The sequence below is a fragment of the Oncorhynchus kisutch genome, unplaced genomic scaffold (genome assembly GCF_002021735.2).
Source record: "Oncorhynchus kisutch isolate 150728-3 unplaced genomic scaffold, Okis_V2 scaffold3873, whole genome shotgun sequence".
NCBI lineage: Eukaryota > Metazoa > Chordata > Actinopteri > Salmoniformes > Salmonidae > Oncorhynchus > Oncorhynchus kisutch.
In genome coordinates, this window is record NW_022265818.1 from 1 (window position 1) to 19,114 (window position 19,114).

At 45.7% G+C, this 19,114-nt stretch overlaps 1 pseudogene; it reads right to left on the minus strand.

The window, feature by feature from the left end:
• Positions 1-88: 88 nt before the first annotated feature.
• Positions 89-19,114, minus strand: part of LOC109883526 (protein phosphatase 1 regulatory subunit 29-like) — a 233,293-nt pseudogene continuing 214,267 nt past the window's right edge.

The window sequence follows — 19,114 nt, forward strand, 5'->3', positions numbered from 1 at the left end:
GTGCTGTTTAAGGGACCAGGGTTTAAGCCGAGTAATGCTGCTGCTTGTTGTTGGGAGATATGTTGTAATGAGTCTTAGGACACTGCTAGTGACAAGACTCTGCAGTCATTACTGAGTCCTCATCACCCTGGCTCTGTCTTTCTATGGTAGTCTGAGGACCAACGTGCCAGGAAAAGGAAATCTGATATATTGAGAATGTGGAACCACCTAGAAGCTCAGTGTGGAACCATTATGGAACTCCATGTAGAACATTGAAACTTCTAGAACCACTATAGAACCCCTACGGAACTGTTACAGAGACGTTATAGAACCCTTTATGGAACTTTGGAACCTCTGTAGAACCATTGTAGAACTGTGGAACTCTTGTGGAACCATGATGGAATCAACAATGGAACAGTGGAATTTCTGTGGAACGACTTGTAGAATTGTGGAACCCCTGTAGTTCCATTGTGGAACTGTAGAAAAAAAACAATACCCCATGTCATGCTACTAGTACTACTACATAATGTCTCCCCCATAACTTCCACTACTATCCTCCTCATCCTCTGTCAGAGTCTGCTGTTGTAACACCCTAGGATAAGTTAAAGAATGAGAAGACAGATGATGCCATAAAAGAGACCAGGAAGTACACATGGGAGCCAACAGTTGTAGTTGTGTCATTCAGGTCCATTCACTGTCTGGGAGTTCTTGAGAATTATGACATCACTGTCTTCTCCTTCTGTTTGCCATCCTCTAGGTTACACCTCTTCCTCATCTCTCACAGCTTCTGCTGGGCCGACACCCCCTTCCAGTAGTCGAGGATATCATGGAGGTCCTCGTCTTTCGCAAACTGAACCTTCTTCCTCAAGGCGTGACCTGCAGCGATATACGTCGCCTCTTCGCGAGGGTCGCGAGGGCCTTTCTTGTGTGGCCGGACCTCTCCCAGATTCGAAGGGTTTTTCCGAGGAATATTCGGGGCTGGAGGAGTAGCCGGAGTAGTTGTGGTGCCGGGAAGGGGAGAGCTGGGAGTAGGCGGCAGGGTCCTTTTGGTACGTCCCAGGGGTTTGAGGAAGGAGGCCTTCTGGGATGGGTAGGGAGAGGGGAGTCGTGGCTCCCTCTAGTAGAGGGCGGGGAAGGAGTGCCTGTGCTCAGAACAGTGGTAGTCTGGATGTACCTCCAGATGATGATGCTGCTGTTGCTTTCCCGGGCCTCCCCCTGCTCTTCCTCCCCCTCCGCAACCCACCCCACCTCCATTGACATTCACCCCACCATTCATTAAACCCTCCTCCATTCCGTTCCCACCACCACAACCCAATCCCGTTTCCATCACCACCAACTACCACAACACTACCATTCCACCCCACAAGAAGGGAGCCTCTCCATGGTTTCCCCACACCCAACAGGGCTCCCCCTTCTCTGGTATGGAGGGCAGGAGTTGGGCCCGGGCTGCGGGGCTCCGGGAACTCCAGACTGAAGACCCTGGTGCTCTTCATGGATCCTCCAGCCGAGGACACGCTACATCGGTTCTTCCCAGCACCCATGACCACCACACCTGTATCGCTCAGCTGCCTCTGTAAGGGTCGTACGGCATTCGCCGGTGGTGGGTCCCTGTAGGGTGGCGAGAGAAAGCCCCCTCCGCTGATTCCGGGACGCTCCGAGAGGGGCATGACGAGGGGGACGGGGGTCGATCGCGGGAGGGGCATGGATTTTGGGAGAGGAGGCAGAGCATCTGGCAGGTGTCAGCGAGGCCTTGGGAGAGGGGGATGAGGTTCCGAGCGAGGGAGGTGATACAAGCAGGTGGAGGAGAAGTAGGGTTGTCGCCAGATGTTGTCGTGGCAACAAGGGAGTCGAGCTTTGAGCGCGTCGATACAGTTGTTGATAATCTGGTTGACTTTGTCGACTTCCATGGCGATCGTCGAGATCTCCGACGCAGATCCGTGCCCGTCGTCATCCGAATCATTCCCAACGTCCATTCCATCTTCAATGCAACCGTTGATGCCTCGCATATCCACCAGTATCGCCTCCCCCCTCCTCCTCCTCCCCCTGCCAGTAATAATCCTCCCCCGTCTCCCGATAATCCTGCCCCAGTCCTCACGTCCATATAGTTCCCTTTATTGGTTGCCATGGCTTCACTGAACGCCGTGGCCATCTTCCTCCACTTGGGGGAGCGTCGAGAGGCGGGAGGAGGTGGTGTTGGCCGAACCGTGGAGCATGCCGGAGCTGGAGGAGGTGGAGGGGGGAAGTTTATTACCCCCGCCACCCCCTCCTCCGTGGAGGTGACCTCCGTGGTGCCCCTGGTTCTGGGCCTGTTCCTGGAGATGCTGCATGGCTGCCGGGTCGTTAGCTGCCTGTGCTGCAGCCTCCGGTCCATACCTGGAAATAAAATACAAGGATAAAATCCATAAGAATAAAATATTTAACATCTCAGGTAAAGTAGCTGTATGCAATTCAGGTGCATCGCATCTACCTACGAGTCCCAAGTTATTCAAACCTCCAATCAAACTTTAATGAATTAAAGTGCATTTAAATCACAAACACACTTTATTGTATCAACAATAAAATGGAATGAGAGAGAATAATAAAAAACACAAGGCTATAAAAGAGATGAGTAAAATAATGTCAAATAACAGAATAAAGAGCTGGGGTTTCAACAACCTAAATAACACATTGTCCCTCATACCGCATCTCCAAGATGGTCTTCTTCACGCTGATCGCCTTCTCCTTCTCCTCCTGCATCCGACGCTTCCCCAGGCAGTAGTAGACGAGCCCGAGCACGATCACCATCCCCAGCAGACACCCCAGGATCGTTATGATGTAATGCGTCATGGTTGACGGGTTGGCGTGGTGGTCGTCAGGGCCAGCCTCTCGCGTGGCGAAGAAGATGCACGTGTGGTTGTTGCGCTGGTTTTTACTTATAGACACTACGCAGTAGGTGTAGTTGGTGTGAGGTTTGAGATCCACCAACGTCACCTTCTCCTTCTTCTCCTTGAGGTTCTGGATGTCCGAGACGAAGCTCTGGTTGTATTGAACCAGGACGTACATCTTGCTGTATGGTTTAGGGATCTGGACCAACAGCTTGGCTGCAGACAGAGTGACCCATTGGAGTTTGATGCTGGGGTTGAAGTTGGGGTCGGCTGTGGACGACGCTGTCGGCTGATGATACGGTCCGGCCCGGCCGTCCATCTCCGGGCCCATCCCGGAGCCCTCCCAGTCGGTGCCAGGTTGAGACGTGATCCCGGGTATGATCATGCCGTCGCGACAGATGGTGGCGAGCATGGTGCGAGCGCTGCGCCCGTGCCCGGCCACGGGGCTCAGGAGCGGGTAGAGAAACAGCTCGCCGGGGGTCTCGCACTGCAGCCTGTCGTATGTATGTGTCACGTTATTAAATGCCTCCAACCAAGTAAGAAAACTATACAGATCACATCCACAATGGAAAGGATTTCCTGCCAGCTCGCAGACCATTAACCGGTTTAGCACGGTGAACGTTGACGGATCGATCCGGGCCAGCTTATTGGACGAGAGGTCGATGCTGCTGAGGCTGGAGCTGGACTCCTCGAATGCTTTGTTGTCAATGACCTCGATGAGGTTGTGCTGGAGGAAGAGGCACTGCAAGCGGCCCAGGCCCCGCATCATCCCCTCTGTCAGGTTGGTCAGCTTGTTGTAACCCAACTGGAGGACCTGGGATGAGAGGAGACCACAATGGAGAAACAGTAAGACTTTGGCATCTCAAATGACAGCATGTTCCCTATGAAAAGACTGCTTCTGGAATCAGTGCACTGCATGGAGAACAGGTGGAGGGCGTAGGATTAGAAGGGACCACAATTGGAGAACAGGTGGAGGGCGTAGGATTAGAAGGGACCACAATGGGAGAACAGGTGGAGGGCGTAGGATTAGAAGGGACCACAATGGGAGAACAGGTGGAGGGCGTAGGATTAGAAGGGACCACAATTGGAGAACAGGTGGAGGGCGTAGGATTAGAAGGGACCACAATGGGAGAACAGGTGGAGGGCGTAGGATTAGAAGGGACCACAATGGGAGAACAGGTGGAGGGCGTAGGATTAGAAGGGACCACAATGGGAGAACAGGTGGAGGGCGTAGGATTAGAAGGGACCACAATGGGAGAACAGGTGGAGGGCGTAGGATTAGAAGGGACCACAATGGGAGAACAGGTGGAGGACATAGGATTAGAAGGGACCACAATGGGAGAACAGGTGGAGGGCGTAGGATTAGAAGGGACCACAATGGGAGAACAGGTGGAGGACGTAGGATTAGAAGGGACCACAATGGGAGAACAGGTGGAGGGCGTAGGATTAGATGGAACCACGATGGGAGAAAAGGTGGAGGGCGTAGGATTAGAAGGGACCACAATGGGAGAAAAGGTGGAGGGCGTAGGATTAGAAGGGACCACAATGGCAAGACAGTAAGTACTTGGCCTCTCCTCCATATTAGTAAGTACAAATAGCAACATCCCTGTGTGCCATGGACTCTGGATCTAATGAAAACGGCTTCCATGTACTTGGGCTGTTAAATGAAGCTGGAGAAGGGTTTCATCTTGGGGAAGAGTTCCAGTAACCAGTCCGATGAAGGGAGCACAAGGGAAATACAGTAAATCTTTGGCTTTCTCAAATCACTTACATAACACACTGGTCAAACTATTGATCTATAACATGGAGAAGAGGGGATTGTTTGAGATTTTCCTTTTGACTTATTGTGTTTACCCTAAATGGTTTTGTATTAATGTAAAACCTTAACATGCATTAAAGTAAGTAAAGTAAAATCAGTCAATCGAATCCATCAATAAACCAGTCGACCAATCAAGCCAACAACCAAACAATCAACGAAACAACCGACCGTTCAACCAATCCATCACCCACTCCTCCCTGACAGGTGGGTTTGCCTGATCAGTGAAAGCCCCATCCTCTATGTAAGACAGGGATGGGAAACTCCAGTCCTCAGGGGCCGGAGTGGCTTCACACTTTTCCCCATCTCTAGAGAACACAGCTGATTATACTGATTGCATTCTAAACGGATTAACTGACTATTTGGGTCAGGTACAGTGCCTTCGGGAAAGTACTCAGACCCCTTGACTTTTTCCACATTTTGTTACATTACAACCTTATTCTAAAATTGATCAAATAAAATCTTCAGCCTTCCTCACAAAATACCCCATAATGACAAGGCAAAAATTGTTTTTTTGAAATTTTGCAAATGTCTTAAAAATGAAAACAGAAGTACCTTATTTACATAAGTATTCAGACCCTTTTCTATGAGACTCGAAATTGAGCTCAGGTGCATCCTGTTTCAATTGATCATCCTTGAGATGTTTCTACAACTTTTAGTCCACCTGTGGTAAATTCAATTGTTTGGACATGATTTGGAAAGGCAGACACCTGTCTATATAAGGTCACACAGTTCACAGTGCATGTCAGAGCAAAGACCAAGCCATGAGGTCAAAGGAATTGTCCGTAGAAACCCGAGAGAGGATTGTGTCGAGGCACAGATCTGGGGAAAGGTACCAAAAAAATGTCTGCAGCATTGAAGGTCCCCAAGAACACAGTGGCCTCCATCATTCTTAAATGGAAGAAGTTTAGAACAACTAAGAGCTCCAAAGTTCCTCTGTGGAGATGGAAAAACCTTCCAGAAGGACAATCATCTCTGCAGCACTCCACCAATCAAGTCTCTATGGTAGAGTGGGCAGACGGAAGCCACTCCTCAGTATAAAGCATATGACAGCCTGCTTGGAGTTTGCCAAAATGTACCTAAAGGACTCTCAGACCATCAGAAACAAGACTCTCTGGTCTGATGAAATCAAGATTGAACTCTTTGGCCTGAATGCCAAGTGTCACGTCTGGAGGAACGTCATCCCTACGGTGGAACATCATCCCTAACCATGGTGGTGGCAGCATCATGCTGTGGGGATGTTTTTCAGCAGCAGGGACTGGGAGACCAGTCACGACCAGTCACGAGCAAAGTACAGAGATATCTTTGATGAAAACCTGCTCCAGAGTGCTCAGGACTTCAGACTGGGGCGAAGGTTCACCTTCCAACAGGACAACGACCCTAAGCACACAGCCAAGACAACGCAGGAGTGGCTTCAGGACAAGTCTCTGAATGTCCTTGAGTGGCCCAGCCAGAGCCCGGACTTGAACCCGATCGAACATCTCTGGAGAAACCTGAAAATAGCTGTGCAGCAACTCTCCCTATCCAACCTGACAGAGCTTGAGAGGATCTGCAGAGAAGAACGGGAGAATCTCCCCAAATACAGGTGTGCCAAGCTTGTAGCATCATACCCAAGAAGACCCAATGCTCTAATAACTGAGTTAAGGGTCTGAATACTTATGTAAATGTTACATTTTTAATTTGTAATAAATTAGCATATTTCTAAAAACCAATTTTTGCTTTGTCATTATGGGGTATTGTGTGTAAATGGATGAGGCAAAAAATAATTTAATCAAGTTTAGAATAAGGCTGTAACGTTAAAAAAAAGTGGAAATAGTCAAAGAGTCTGAATGCTTTCCAAAGTTACTGTATGTGAACTGGGGCTGGGCAAAAGGGTGACACCAATCAGGCCCCAGAGGAGTTGCCCATCCCTGAAGTAAGAGATCTCATTGTCATCCAACCAACTAACCTGATGGGTAAAAGCCATGTCCTCTATGTGAAAGATCTCTTTATCAACCAACCAACCAACGAATCAAACAAATAACCAATCAAATCCCTTCATCTCAACACATCAACCAACCAATCAAATCCCTTACCTGTAGGTTGGCCTGATGGGTAAAGGCCCCGTCCTCTATGTAAGAGATCTCGTTCTTGGTGAGGTTGAGGTCTGTGAGGTTGGTGAAGCGATACATGGAGTGGAATAGCACTGCTTTCAGCTTGTTCTCATTCAGCCTCAGGTCATGGACCTGTTGTGTTGACAGAACGAGAACTGGTTTAATATCAAACGGCTCTGCATTCACGAGCTAGAAAACATTTAGTGTTAGCTTTGCATTTCTGTTGAAAGTTGGGTTGAAAGGACCACAATGGAAATAAGTTGTAAACTTTTATAAATGCATTGTATCCACACGGTTGAAGTGTGTTTTTCAAATGGTCAAATAAATCAAATCAAATCTAATTGAAAAGAACTAGACTTTTTTCATCAAACAGCTCAACAAGTAGTATAACAAAACAGTGAGCTATTATAACAAAACAGTGCGCTATTATAACAAAACAGTGCGCTATTATAACAAAACAGTGCGCTATTATAACAAAACAGTGCGCTATTATAACAAAACAGTGAGCTATTATAACAAAACAGTGCGCTATTATAACAAAACAGTGCAATATTATAACAAAACAGTGAGCTATTATAGCAAAACAGTGAGCTATTATAGCAAAACAGTGAGGTATTATAACAAAACAGTGAGCTATTATAGCAAAACAGTGAGCTATTATAGCAAAACAGTGAGCTATTATAGCAAAACAGTGAGCTATTATAGCAAAACAGTGAGCTATTATAGCAAACAGTGAGCTATTATAGCAAAACAGTGAGCTATTATAACAAAACAGTGAGCTATTATAGCAAAACAGTGAGGTATTATAACAAAACAGTGAGCTATTATAGCAAAACAGTGAGGTATTATAACAAAACAGTGAGCTATTATAACAAAACAGTGAGCTATTATAGCAAAACAGTGAGCTATTATAACAAAACAGTGTGCTATTATAACAAAACAGTGAGCTATTATAGCAAAACAGTGAGCTATTATAGCAAAACAGTGAGCTAGTATTTGTAAGCTAAACAAAACATTCAGTTTTAGCTTTGCCAAACTACGGTGGTTCCTATGGGACATATGAACTACGGTGGTTGAAAAGTAAGGTATGTTTTAGTGTCCCTCAAGGCTCTATTCCAGCCCCACTACTGTTTCAATTCTACATTGTGCTAACTCTTGGTGATGTTATTCGGTAGTTGAAAATAAACACCCCAGTGAGCAAAACCAGCATTGCAATTAAAATGACATATTTTACAATTACTGCTATGGGTAGGCTGTATAGCATAATATATACAATTACTGCTATGGGTAGGCTGTATAGCATAATATATACAATTACTGCTATGGGTAGGCTGTATAGCATAATATATACAATTACTGCTATGGGTAGGCTGTATAGCACAATATATACAATTACTGCTATGGGTAGGCTGTATAGCATAATATATACAATTACTGCTATGGGTAGGCTGTATAGCATAATATATACACACTATAATATAGGATATACCAGTACCGTATTGTTGATGTGCTGGGGGATGGTCTCGTACGGGGGCTGGTTCTGACTGCAGATGGCCAGCCACACGTAGCCTTTATCCCCCTCGATCAGCCAGCAGTCCCCCCGGACGGACACAGGGAGGTGGAGGAGAAGAAGTAATGGGGGGAGAAGGTAGAGGAAGATGGATGGTGAGAGGGATAGGGAGAGCGGGAAGGAGGGGAGGTGGAGAAACCTGTTGGCCATGGTTAGGGAGGAAGGGAGGATAGGAGGGGTTATCTTATTAAGAAAACAAGAGAAAGGGGAGAATATTAGGAAAGGAAGCAGGCAAGTTTGAAATCAGGTTGGGCGACAGGTAAGGAAGGGGTGTGGCCAGAGCAGGGAGTAGAGACAGGAAGTCGTAGGTCACAGAAAGGTTGTTGCCTAGGCGATTAAAGCATGGCTTGCCGCTTGGCGGCCATGGTAGCTGGTAACATAGACCCCATTTTAAGTGTTCCGCATCGGAGGGATACAATGACGGTAGCCCCAGCAACAACTCATGGCCCCTAATGACCGCTTCCCTCAGCGACAGAGATGGAGGAAAACTCCCTTTCAGTTTGGCAGAGAACCTGTGAGAGAGAGAGAGAGAGAGAGAGAGAGAGAGAGAGAGAGAGAGAGAGAGAGAGAGAGAGAGAGAGAGAGAGAGAGACAGAGAGAGAGAGAGACAGAGAGAGACAGAGAGAGAGAGAGACAGAGAGAGAGAGAGACAGAGAGAGACAGAGAGAGAGAGAGACAGAGAGAGGCAGGAGAAAAAAATGAGAAAAAACAGACTGCATTAAAACAGCTAATGACAAAATAATACAAATTGTTAATCCCTTTCACGTATTCCCCGAGGATATCTAATTCATTGACTTTAGGTCTGGTTTCAAAATGATCTGTGTAAAAGAGACATAATGAAACAAATGAAGATATGCCATCACTTCAAGGTAACATGATACACTGAAATATCCATTAGCAATGATGATTATTCAATTTACTACTAAAGAAGATGAACATAGATTTAGACATTTCGTGATAACAAGCCTTTCCCACAAGTAATATTATTCAAACCTATAAAACCAGATGCATGACGCAGAGACCAACACACTCAGACACACACACAGCATCATCGAATTGCCGTTCTGCTGCAAACACATTAGCATACTACTCACCAATAAATATGTAAATGTTAAAAACCCTTAAACAATCTAATCTAATTTCATAACCATTCTCCATTGTTTACAAGCCTTTCACAATTCAGTTATAGAGCTTCTGTGCTCTACAATACAGAAAAACAATAAAGCTATCATCTACGCTTTTTAAAGGAATTAAGGGAGATGAAAGAGGGACTAAATGGGAATAAAGGAGTGAGAAAGAGGACTAAAAAAGAGGAGAAAGTGGAGAAGAAAGTGTCTTGCAGGCAGCAAGGCACGACACAGCGGTTTACTGCATTTCTCTGCTGGATGAATGTGTGTGTGTGTGTGTGTGTGTGTGTGTGTGTGTGTGTGTGTGTGTGTGTGTGTGTGTGTGTGTGTGTGTGTGTGTGTGTGTGCGTGTTTCTCCTGCTGGATTAACGTGGGTTAGGATGTAATCCATACTAAAGCGTATGCATTACAGCTAAAGCAATTCAAATGGATTTTCCATTTTCAATGTCACTTTTCCTAAACCATATTTTGCAATGTATCTAGCCATGCCAATGAAATGACACAAACACACAGGACAAGGTTCACTGTTTTGTGTATGCCATATCACTTACATTTAAATGGGTTTTACAATGTTAATCATGCCAATGAAATGACACAAGGGACCAGGTTAGACACTGGTAGAATCTATGGTGCACTGAAGCTGTTCTGTCTCGTGGTGCCCCAACACCCTATTAAGACACTTTATGTTGGTGTTTCCTTTATTTTGGCAGTTCCACTGGTTTCACTTTTTCTACAAAATCACATAATGTCTCCCAGTCACACCGATGAAATGACACTACTATAACACAGGAACCATGTTGACTGTTCAGTGTAGGAGTCCTTGGAAAGCAGTTGTTACTGGCTAGACGGCACACTGTCCTTCTCTCAGCACATATCAAAGCTGCAGGCTAAAGTTACATCTAGACTTGGTTTCCTCTATCGTAATCACTCCTCTTTCACCACAGCTGCCAAACTAACCCTGATTCAGATGACCAGCTTACCCATGCTGAGATACCTACTGCAGCCCTCATCCTCCACATACAACACCCGCTCTGCGTCACATTCTGTTAAAGGTCCCCAGAGCACACACATCACTGGGTCGCTCGTCTTTTCAGTTTGCTGCAGCTAGCGACTGGAACGAGCTGCAACAAACACTCAAACCGGACAGTTTTATCTCCATCTCTTCATTCAAAGACTCAATCATGTACACTCTTACTGACAGTTGTGGCTGCTTTGTGTGATGAATTGTTGTCTCTACCTTCTTGCCCTTTGTGTTGTTGTCTGTGCCCACTAATGTTTGTACCATGTTTTGTGCTGATACCATGTTGTGCTGCTGCCATGTTGTGTTGCTACCATGTTGTTGTCATGTTGTGTTGCTGCCATGTTGTGTTGCTACCATGTTGTTGTCATGTTGTGTTGCTGCCATGCTGTGTTGTGTCTCTCCTTATGTAGTGTTGTGTCTCTCCTTATGTAGTGTTGTTGTCTCTCCTTATGTAGTGTTATTGTCTCTCCTTATGTAGTGTTGTGTCTCTCCTTATGTAGTGTTGTGTCTCTCCTTATGTAGTGTTGTTGTCTCTCCTTATGTAGTGTTGTTGTCTCTCCTTATGTAGTGTTGTGTCTCTCCTTATGTAGTGTTGTGTCTCTCCTTATGTAGTGTTGTTGTCTCTCCTTATGTAGTGGTGTGTCTCTCCTTATGTAGTGTTGTTGTCTCTCCTTATGTAGTGTTGTGTCTCTCCTTATGTAGTGTTGTTGTCTCTCCTTATGTAGTGTTGTGTCTCTCCTTATGTAGTGTTGTTGTCTCTCCTTATGTAGTGTTGTTGTCTCTCCTTATGTAGTGTTGTTGTCTCTCCTTATGTAGTGTTGTGTCTCTCCTTATGTAGTGTTGTTGTCTCTCCTTATGTAGTGTTGTTGTCTCTCCTTATGTAGTGTTGTTGTCTCTCCTTATGTAGTGTTGTGTCTCTCCTTATGTAGTGTTGTGTCTCTCCTTATGTAGTGTTGTTGTCTCTCCTTATGTAGTGTTGTTGTCTCTCCTTATGTAGTGTTGTGTCTCTCCTTATGTAGTGTTGTGTCTCTCCTTATGTAGTGTTGTGTCTCTCCTTATGTAGTGTTGTGTCTCTCCTTATGTAGTTTTGTGTCTCTCCTTATGTAGTGTTGTTGTCTCTCCTTATGTAGTGTTGTGTCTCTCCTTATGTAGTGTTGTTGTCTCTCCTTATGTAGTGTTGTTGTCTCTCCTTATGTAGTGTTGTGTCTCTCCTTATGTAGTGTTGTTGTCTCTCCTTATGTAGTGTTGTGTCTCTCCTTATGTAGTGTTGTGTCTCTCCTTATGTAGTGTTGTGTCTCTCCTTATGTAGTGTTGTGTCTCTCCTTATGTAGTGTTGTGTCTCTCCTTATGTAGTGTTGTGTCTCTCCTTATGTAGTGTTGTGTCTCTCCTTATGTAGTGTTGTGTCTCTCCTTATGTAGTGTTGTGTCTCTCCTTATGTAGTGTTGTTGTCTCTCCTTATGTAGTGTTGTGTCTCTCCTTATGTAGTGTTGTTGTCTCTCCTTATGTAGTGTTGTTGTCTCTCCTTATGTAGTGTTGTTGTCTCTCCTTATGTAGTGTTGTGTCTCTCCTTATGTAGTGTTGTTGTCTCTCCTTATGTAGTGTTGTGTCTCTCTTGTTGTGTGTTTTGTCCTGTATGTGTATTTTGAATCCCTGGCCCCGTCCCCGCAGGAGGCCGTCAGTCTTTTGGTAGGCCATCAATGTAGATAACAACTTGTTCTTAACTGACTTGCCTAGTTAAATAAACGTTAAAAATACATTAACAAATGACTGTCTTTGAGTGAACTATCCTGGTTAAATAAATAAGGGAATAGGCCCTATTTTAAATATGTTACTTAACCAGGCAAGTCAGTTAAGAACAAAGTCTTATTTTACAATGACTGCCTACCCCGGCCAAACCCTCCCCTACCCCGGCCAAACCCTCCCCTAACCCGGCCAAACCCTCCCCTAACCCGGACGACGCCGGGGCAATTGTGCGCTCACGGCTGGTTGTGATACAGCCCGGGATTGAACAGGGGTCTGTAGTGATGCCTCTAGCACTGAGATGCAGTGCCTTAGACCGCTGCGCCACTCGAAAGCCCATTTTCTAGGACAGTCCTTATGTTCTTCTGTTGTTTTATACCAAAAACAAATTGATATTTGTATTCCCACTGTTAATCTGTGAGAGCCACACACACAGTGTTTATCTTTAAGAGCCAGTTTAAGACACATATGCAGAGGGGTTCAAAGGAGCCTAGACAAGCACCATTAACCACTCATGATAAGTGGTGTGTGTGTGTGTGTGTGTGTGTGTGTGTGTGTGTGTGTGTGTGTGTGTGTGTGTGTGTGTGTGTGTGTGTGTGTGTGTGTGTGTGTGTGTGTGTGTGTGTGTGTGTTGTAACTGAATGTTGACAAACACTTAACCACACTTCGCTGGAGTGCATAAATGTGGTGTTAATATGCAATTGAGGAAAAGACTAAGCTAAACACACACACTTTACTCACGCCATCATCTACTCTCAAACTGCAGAGAAGTTCTTTATCCGTAAATCCCGTTGGTCTTAAACAGCTGGACCTCCTTGGCTACATCATAATGTGGCCGTTTAGCAGAGGCTTCAATGCAAAGTGACTGACAGATCAGTGGACACTGATCCAATGGAACCATATCCTCAAGATATGATCTGATCTGGGAATACTTAACAGGTGAAGATAATGTGGTGGAATTCATTCGGATCCTCCCTACTTCACATGAGTGTGTGGTGGAGGCAAGGAAGCCTGTTAAGAGATTTGGGACACATCCATATCCACTGACCTTTTCAGGACAGTGCAAAATAATCCACTTAAGAGTGTAGGAACCTATCCTATTGTATTGGTCCGTCCGTAATTGTCGTCTGCTCTTCTCATCTCCACAGCGTGCACCTAATTCAGATCCCGGTCACCTCTCATTTTGGCTACTGACACCCAACTCTCAGTGCCATACACACACACACACACACACACACACACACACACACACACACACACACACACACACACACACACACACACACACACACACACACACACACACACACACACACACACACACACACACACACGGACACACACACACACAGAGAGACAGACACATATTCTCTCTCTTTCCAACTCTCTGTCAGGCTGTGAAATTGATATCGACAATTCAATTCCCAGATCAGAGACTGTCAATTTGCCTTTGACCCTGATAGGCTTCCATAGCTCAGTAAAGCTATTACGCCACATATAAAATAGCAATTTGCCTCTGTGGTCATTGCCTGGCTGTGGTCCTAGCCTGGCTGTGGTCCTAGCCTGGCTGTGGTCCTAGCCTGGCTGTGGTCATAGCCTGGCTGTGGTCCTAGCCTGGCTGTGGTCATAGCCTGGCTGTGGTCCTAGCCTGGCTGTGGTCATAGCCTGGCTGTGGTCCTAGCCTGGCTGTGGTCCTAGCCTGGCTGTGGTCCTAGCCTGGCTGATGCGACCCACGTGACCACAGAGAGGAAGAGCTGTGACTCACCAGTCTGGGCAGGAGGCCATTTGTTAATGTAATATTAGCTCAGAAATTGAGCGGACGCATTGATTGGTTCTCTCAAATGTTGTTGTTTTTCCTGGTGGGTTGAGACCTCTAGTTGTTCGGATTTGAAAATCCAACCGTTGGATTTGGGAGGGGGCGGCTCTCGGGCGGTTGTGTGAGGCTGTTCTTGTTGGTGTTGAGTGAGAAAGACACCAAGGGGAACCAATCAGTAAGAAGCACAGCCCCCTTCATTATTGATGTAAGGAACCTTTCCAGACTCTAACGTCAGGAGGACTTTGACTGAGGTATCTGCCAGATTACTGGGTTCCTGCCATAGAGAGAGAATGTAATACCTACAGGCCCATCTGTCTACTGTAAAAAGACATATATTACATTTTGTAATGATATTCTCTGTTGTGGCTTCTGGAGTGAATCTGTAGTTGTATTAAGTGGATTGAAATGGAGTGTGTTTGTTTGTACACAGGAGCAAACAAAGTCCATGATAGTGGGTGTTTGTGTGTGTCGGTGTGAACGAGAGTTCACAGCCTTTATTGAAGGAATAAAGCACATCTCTATCTATCTCTCTCTCATCAGATTCCAGTGCCAGACACTCATTTGGTAATATTAGTTATTCTGTTTGAACCCGATCCCTAACCTTAACCCTAACCCCAATCTTAACCTTAACCTTAACACTAACCCTAACCTTAACCCTAACCTTAACCCTAACCTTAACACTAACCTTAACCCTAACCTTAACACCAAACCTAACCTTAACCCTAACCTTAACACTAAACCTAGCCTTAACCTTAACCCTAACCCTAATCTTAACCCTTACCTTAACCCTAACCTTAACACTAAACCTAACCTTAACCCTAACCCTTACCTTAACCCTAACCTTACCCTAACCTTAACCTTAACCCTAACCCTAATCTTAACACTGAACCTAACCTTAACCTTAACCCTAACCCTAATCTTAACCCTTACCTTAACCCTAACCTTACCCTAACCTTAACCCTAACCCTAATCTTAACACTAAACCTAACCTTAACCTTAACCCTAACCCTAATCTTAACCCTTACCTTAACCCTTAACTTACCTTAACCTTAACCCTAACCCTGATCTTAACCCTTACCTTAACCCTAACCTTACCCTAACCTTAACCTTATCCACTGTGAATGAATGCCTAAATGTATATTTGGATTTCACTTTTGCACAGTTTGACTGACAGCTGACATGTCAAAATATGCTGTAATTAAAACACAAATTAGAGAGTCCTTATCTCTCGCCTGCTATTGATAATGGGTAATAATTATAATAATTGTAATAATTATGTAGCTGCATTTCAACAGGATTTTGATTCAAGTCTCTTTTACCAGGCTTAATTTGCTGTAATGTATGTTGTGGTGTCTGTGAAGCTGTGGGCTTCAGCTCCGGGTCTTCAGAAGTGCCGTCCATTAGTTCAACACAACGGCTTTGTTGTTGCTGTCATTTCTTTCCTCCAGCTCACGTTGTCTCTCTCAGCCACCTCTCTCCATTGATAATGGCAGACCCTGGCTGTGACCCCACTCTCAGAGGGTGGGATATACAAAACCTCATTTCCAATTCACACATGCATGTGAACACAGAAACAAATATATGACATAGGAAAAATATAAGCATCCACCAAATTATAATGAATAAACTATTTCATAATAATAATAATTATCATTATTATCAAATGCCTCCATTTTCTTTGAAGGCTGCATTGCAGATCCCTAACCCTGGGATCTGGAGCTCTCTCTCTCACACTTCCTCCCTCTCTCTCTCACACACTTCCTCCCTCTCTCTCTCACACACTTCCTCCCTCTCTCCCCCTGTATCTTTCCCTCCCTCTCTCTCTCACACACACTTCCTCCCTTTCTCTCTCACACACTTCCTCAATCTCTCCCCCTGTATCTTTCCCTCCCTCTCTCTCTCACACACACTTCCTCCCTTTCTCTCTCACACACTTCCTCCCTCTCTCCCCCTGTATCTTTCCCTCCCTCTCTCCCCCTGTATCTTTCCCTCCCTCTCTCTCTCACACACTTCCTCCCTCTCTCTCTCTCACACACTTCCTCCCTCTCTCCCCCTGTATCTTTCTCTCCCTCTCTCCCCCTGTATCTTTCCCTCCCTTTCTCTCTCACACACTTCCTCCCTCTCTCCCCCTGTATCTTTCCCTCCCTCTCTCTCTCACACACACTTCCTCCCTCTCTCTCTCACACACTTCCTCCCTCTCTCCCCCTGTATCTTTCCCTCCCCCTCTCCCCCTGTATCTTTCCCTCCCTCTCTCCCCCTGTATCTTTACCTCCCTATCTCCCCCTGTATCTTTCCCTCCCTCTCTCCCCCTGTATCTTTACCTCCCTATCTCCCCCTGTATCTTTCCCTCCCTCTCTCCCCCTGTATCTTTCCCTCCCTATCTCCCCCTGTATCTTTCCCTCCCTCTCTCCCCCTGTATCTTTCCCTCCCCCTCTCCCCCTGTATCTTTACCTCCCTATCTCCCCCTGTATCTTTCCCTCCCTTTCTCTCTCACACACTTCCTCCCTCTCTCTCTCACACACTTCCTCCCTCTCTCCCCCTGTATCTTTCCCTCCCTCTCTCTCTCACACACTTCCTCCCTCTCTCTCTCACACACTTCCTCCCTCTCTCTCTCACACACTTCCTCCCTCTCTCCCCCTGTATCTTTCCCTCCCTCTCTCTCTCACACACACTTCCTCCCTTTCTCTCTCACACACTTCCTCAATCTCTCCCCCTGTATCTTTCCCTCCCTCTCTCTCTCACACACACTTCCTCCCTTTCTCTCTCACACACTTCCTCCCTCTCTCCCCCTGTATCTTTCCCTCCCTCTCTCCCCCTGTATCTTTCCCTCCCTCTCTCTCTCACACACTTCCTCCCTCTCTCTCTCACACACTTCCTCCCTCTCTCCCCCTGTATCTTTCCCTCCCTCTCTCCCCCTGTATCTTTCCCTCCCTTTCTCTCTCACACACATCCTCCCTCTCTCCCCCTGTATCTTTCCCTCCCTCTCTCTCTCACACACACTTCCTCCCTCTCTCTCTCACACACTTCCTCCCTCTCTCCCCCTGTATCTTTCCCTCCCCCTCTCCCCCTGTATCTTTCCCTCCCTCTCTCCCCCTGTATCTTTACCTCTCTATCTCCCCCTGTATCTTTCCCTCCCTCTCTCTCCCCCTGTATCTTTCCCTCCCTCTCTCCCCCTGTATCTTTCCCTCCCTCTCTCCCCCTGTATCTTTCCCTCCCTCTCTCCCCCTGTATCTTTCCCTCCCTCTCTCTCCCCCTGTATCTTTCCCTCCCTCTCTCCCCCTGTATCTTTCCCTCCCTCTCTCTCCCCCTCTCTCTCCCCCTGTATCTTTCCCTCCCTCTCTCCCCCTGTATCTTTCCCTCCCTCTCTCTCCCCCTCTCTCTCCCCCTGTATCTTTCCCTCCCTCTCTCTCCCCCTGTATCTTTCCCTCCCTCTCTCCCCCTGTATCTTTCCCTCCCTCTCTCCCCCTGTATCTTTCCCTCCCTCTCTCTCTCTGTATCTTTCCCTCCCTCTCTCTCTCTGTATCTTTATGTATCTCTCTATGTATCTCTGTATGTATCTCTGTATCTCTCTCGGTATCTTTATGTATCTCTCTATGTATCTCTGTATCTCTCTATGTATCTCTGTATCTCTCTATGTATCTCTGTATCTCTCTATGTATCTCTGTATGTATCTCTGTATCTCTCTATATCTCTGTATCTTTATGTATCTCTCTATGTATCTCTGTATGTATCTCTGTATCTCTGTATCTCTCTCTGTATCTTTATGTATCTATCTCTCTCTCTCTCTGTATCTCTCTCTATATCTCTGTATCTCTCTCTATATCTCTGTATCTCTCTCTGTAGCTCTCTCTCTATCTCTCTGTATCTCTCTCTCTGTATCTTTGTGTATCTCTCTATGTAGCTCTCTCTTTCTCTGTATCTCTCTCCCTGTAGCTCTCTCTCTGTATCTTTGTGTATCTCTCTGTATCTCTCTATGTAGCTCTCTCTGTAGCTCTCTCTGTATCTTTGTGTATCTCTCTATGTAGCTCTCTCTGTATCTCTCTGTATCTCTCTGTATCTCTCTCTCTCTCGGCATTGTTTGGCCCTGGAATTATTTTCCCCATCTCTTTCAACAAGGAATATGATTGACTGAGAGGAAACAAAGCTTCCGGTCCCCCTCTTGTGAGATGAAGTGTGGAAGAAAATAAAGAAATTAATTCAATATTTTTTTTCATTTTTCAAAGGGTTATTTTTTGCTGTTCCTTATCACCTCTCAAAATCTGTGTTTTAATGAACTCTTGCGGCTGAAAGTGTGTGTGTGTGTGTGTGTGTGTACATACTATATGTGAGTGCGAGCCTGTGTGTGTGTGTGTGTGGCTGACAGACAGACAAGGTTAATTATAGAGTTCTGAAAGACAGGTGGATGGTTCCAGAATGAACATCAGAAGAGAAGCACATCTATCTATCTATCTATCTATCTATCTATCTATCTATCTATCTATCTATCTATCTATCTATCTATCGATCTATCTCTTTAGTCTATTAAACAACTGCTTGCTTGACCATCACAATACAGCCACCAGTAGCATTCTTCTGGAAAACTCCAGAGTAAGACAGTCAAATATAGACTGTCAGTCAGATATAAATTCAAGATACCAATGAGGATCTGGCTAAAAACACTTGAATCAGTCATATAACCCTTTGCCCTTTATGGTTGTGAGGTCTGGGGTCCGCTCACCAACCAAGAATTCACAAAATGGGACAAACACCAAATTGAGACTCTGCATGCAGAATTCTGCCAAAAATATCCTCTGTGTACAACGTAGAACACCAAATAATGCATGCAGAGCAGAATTAGGCCGATACCCACTAACTATCAAAATCCAGAAAAGAGCCGTTAAATTCTGCAACCAGCTAAAAGGAAGTGATTCCCAAACCTTCCATAACAAAGCCATCACCTACAGAGAGATGAACCTGGAGAAGAGTCCCCTAAGCAAGCTGGTCCTGGGGCTCTGTTCACAAACACAAACACACCCTACAGAGCCCCAGGACAGCAACACAATTCGACCCAACCAAATCATGAGAAAACAAAAAGATAATTACTTGAC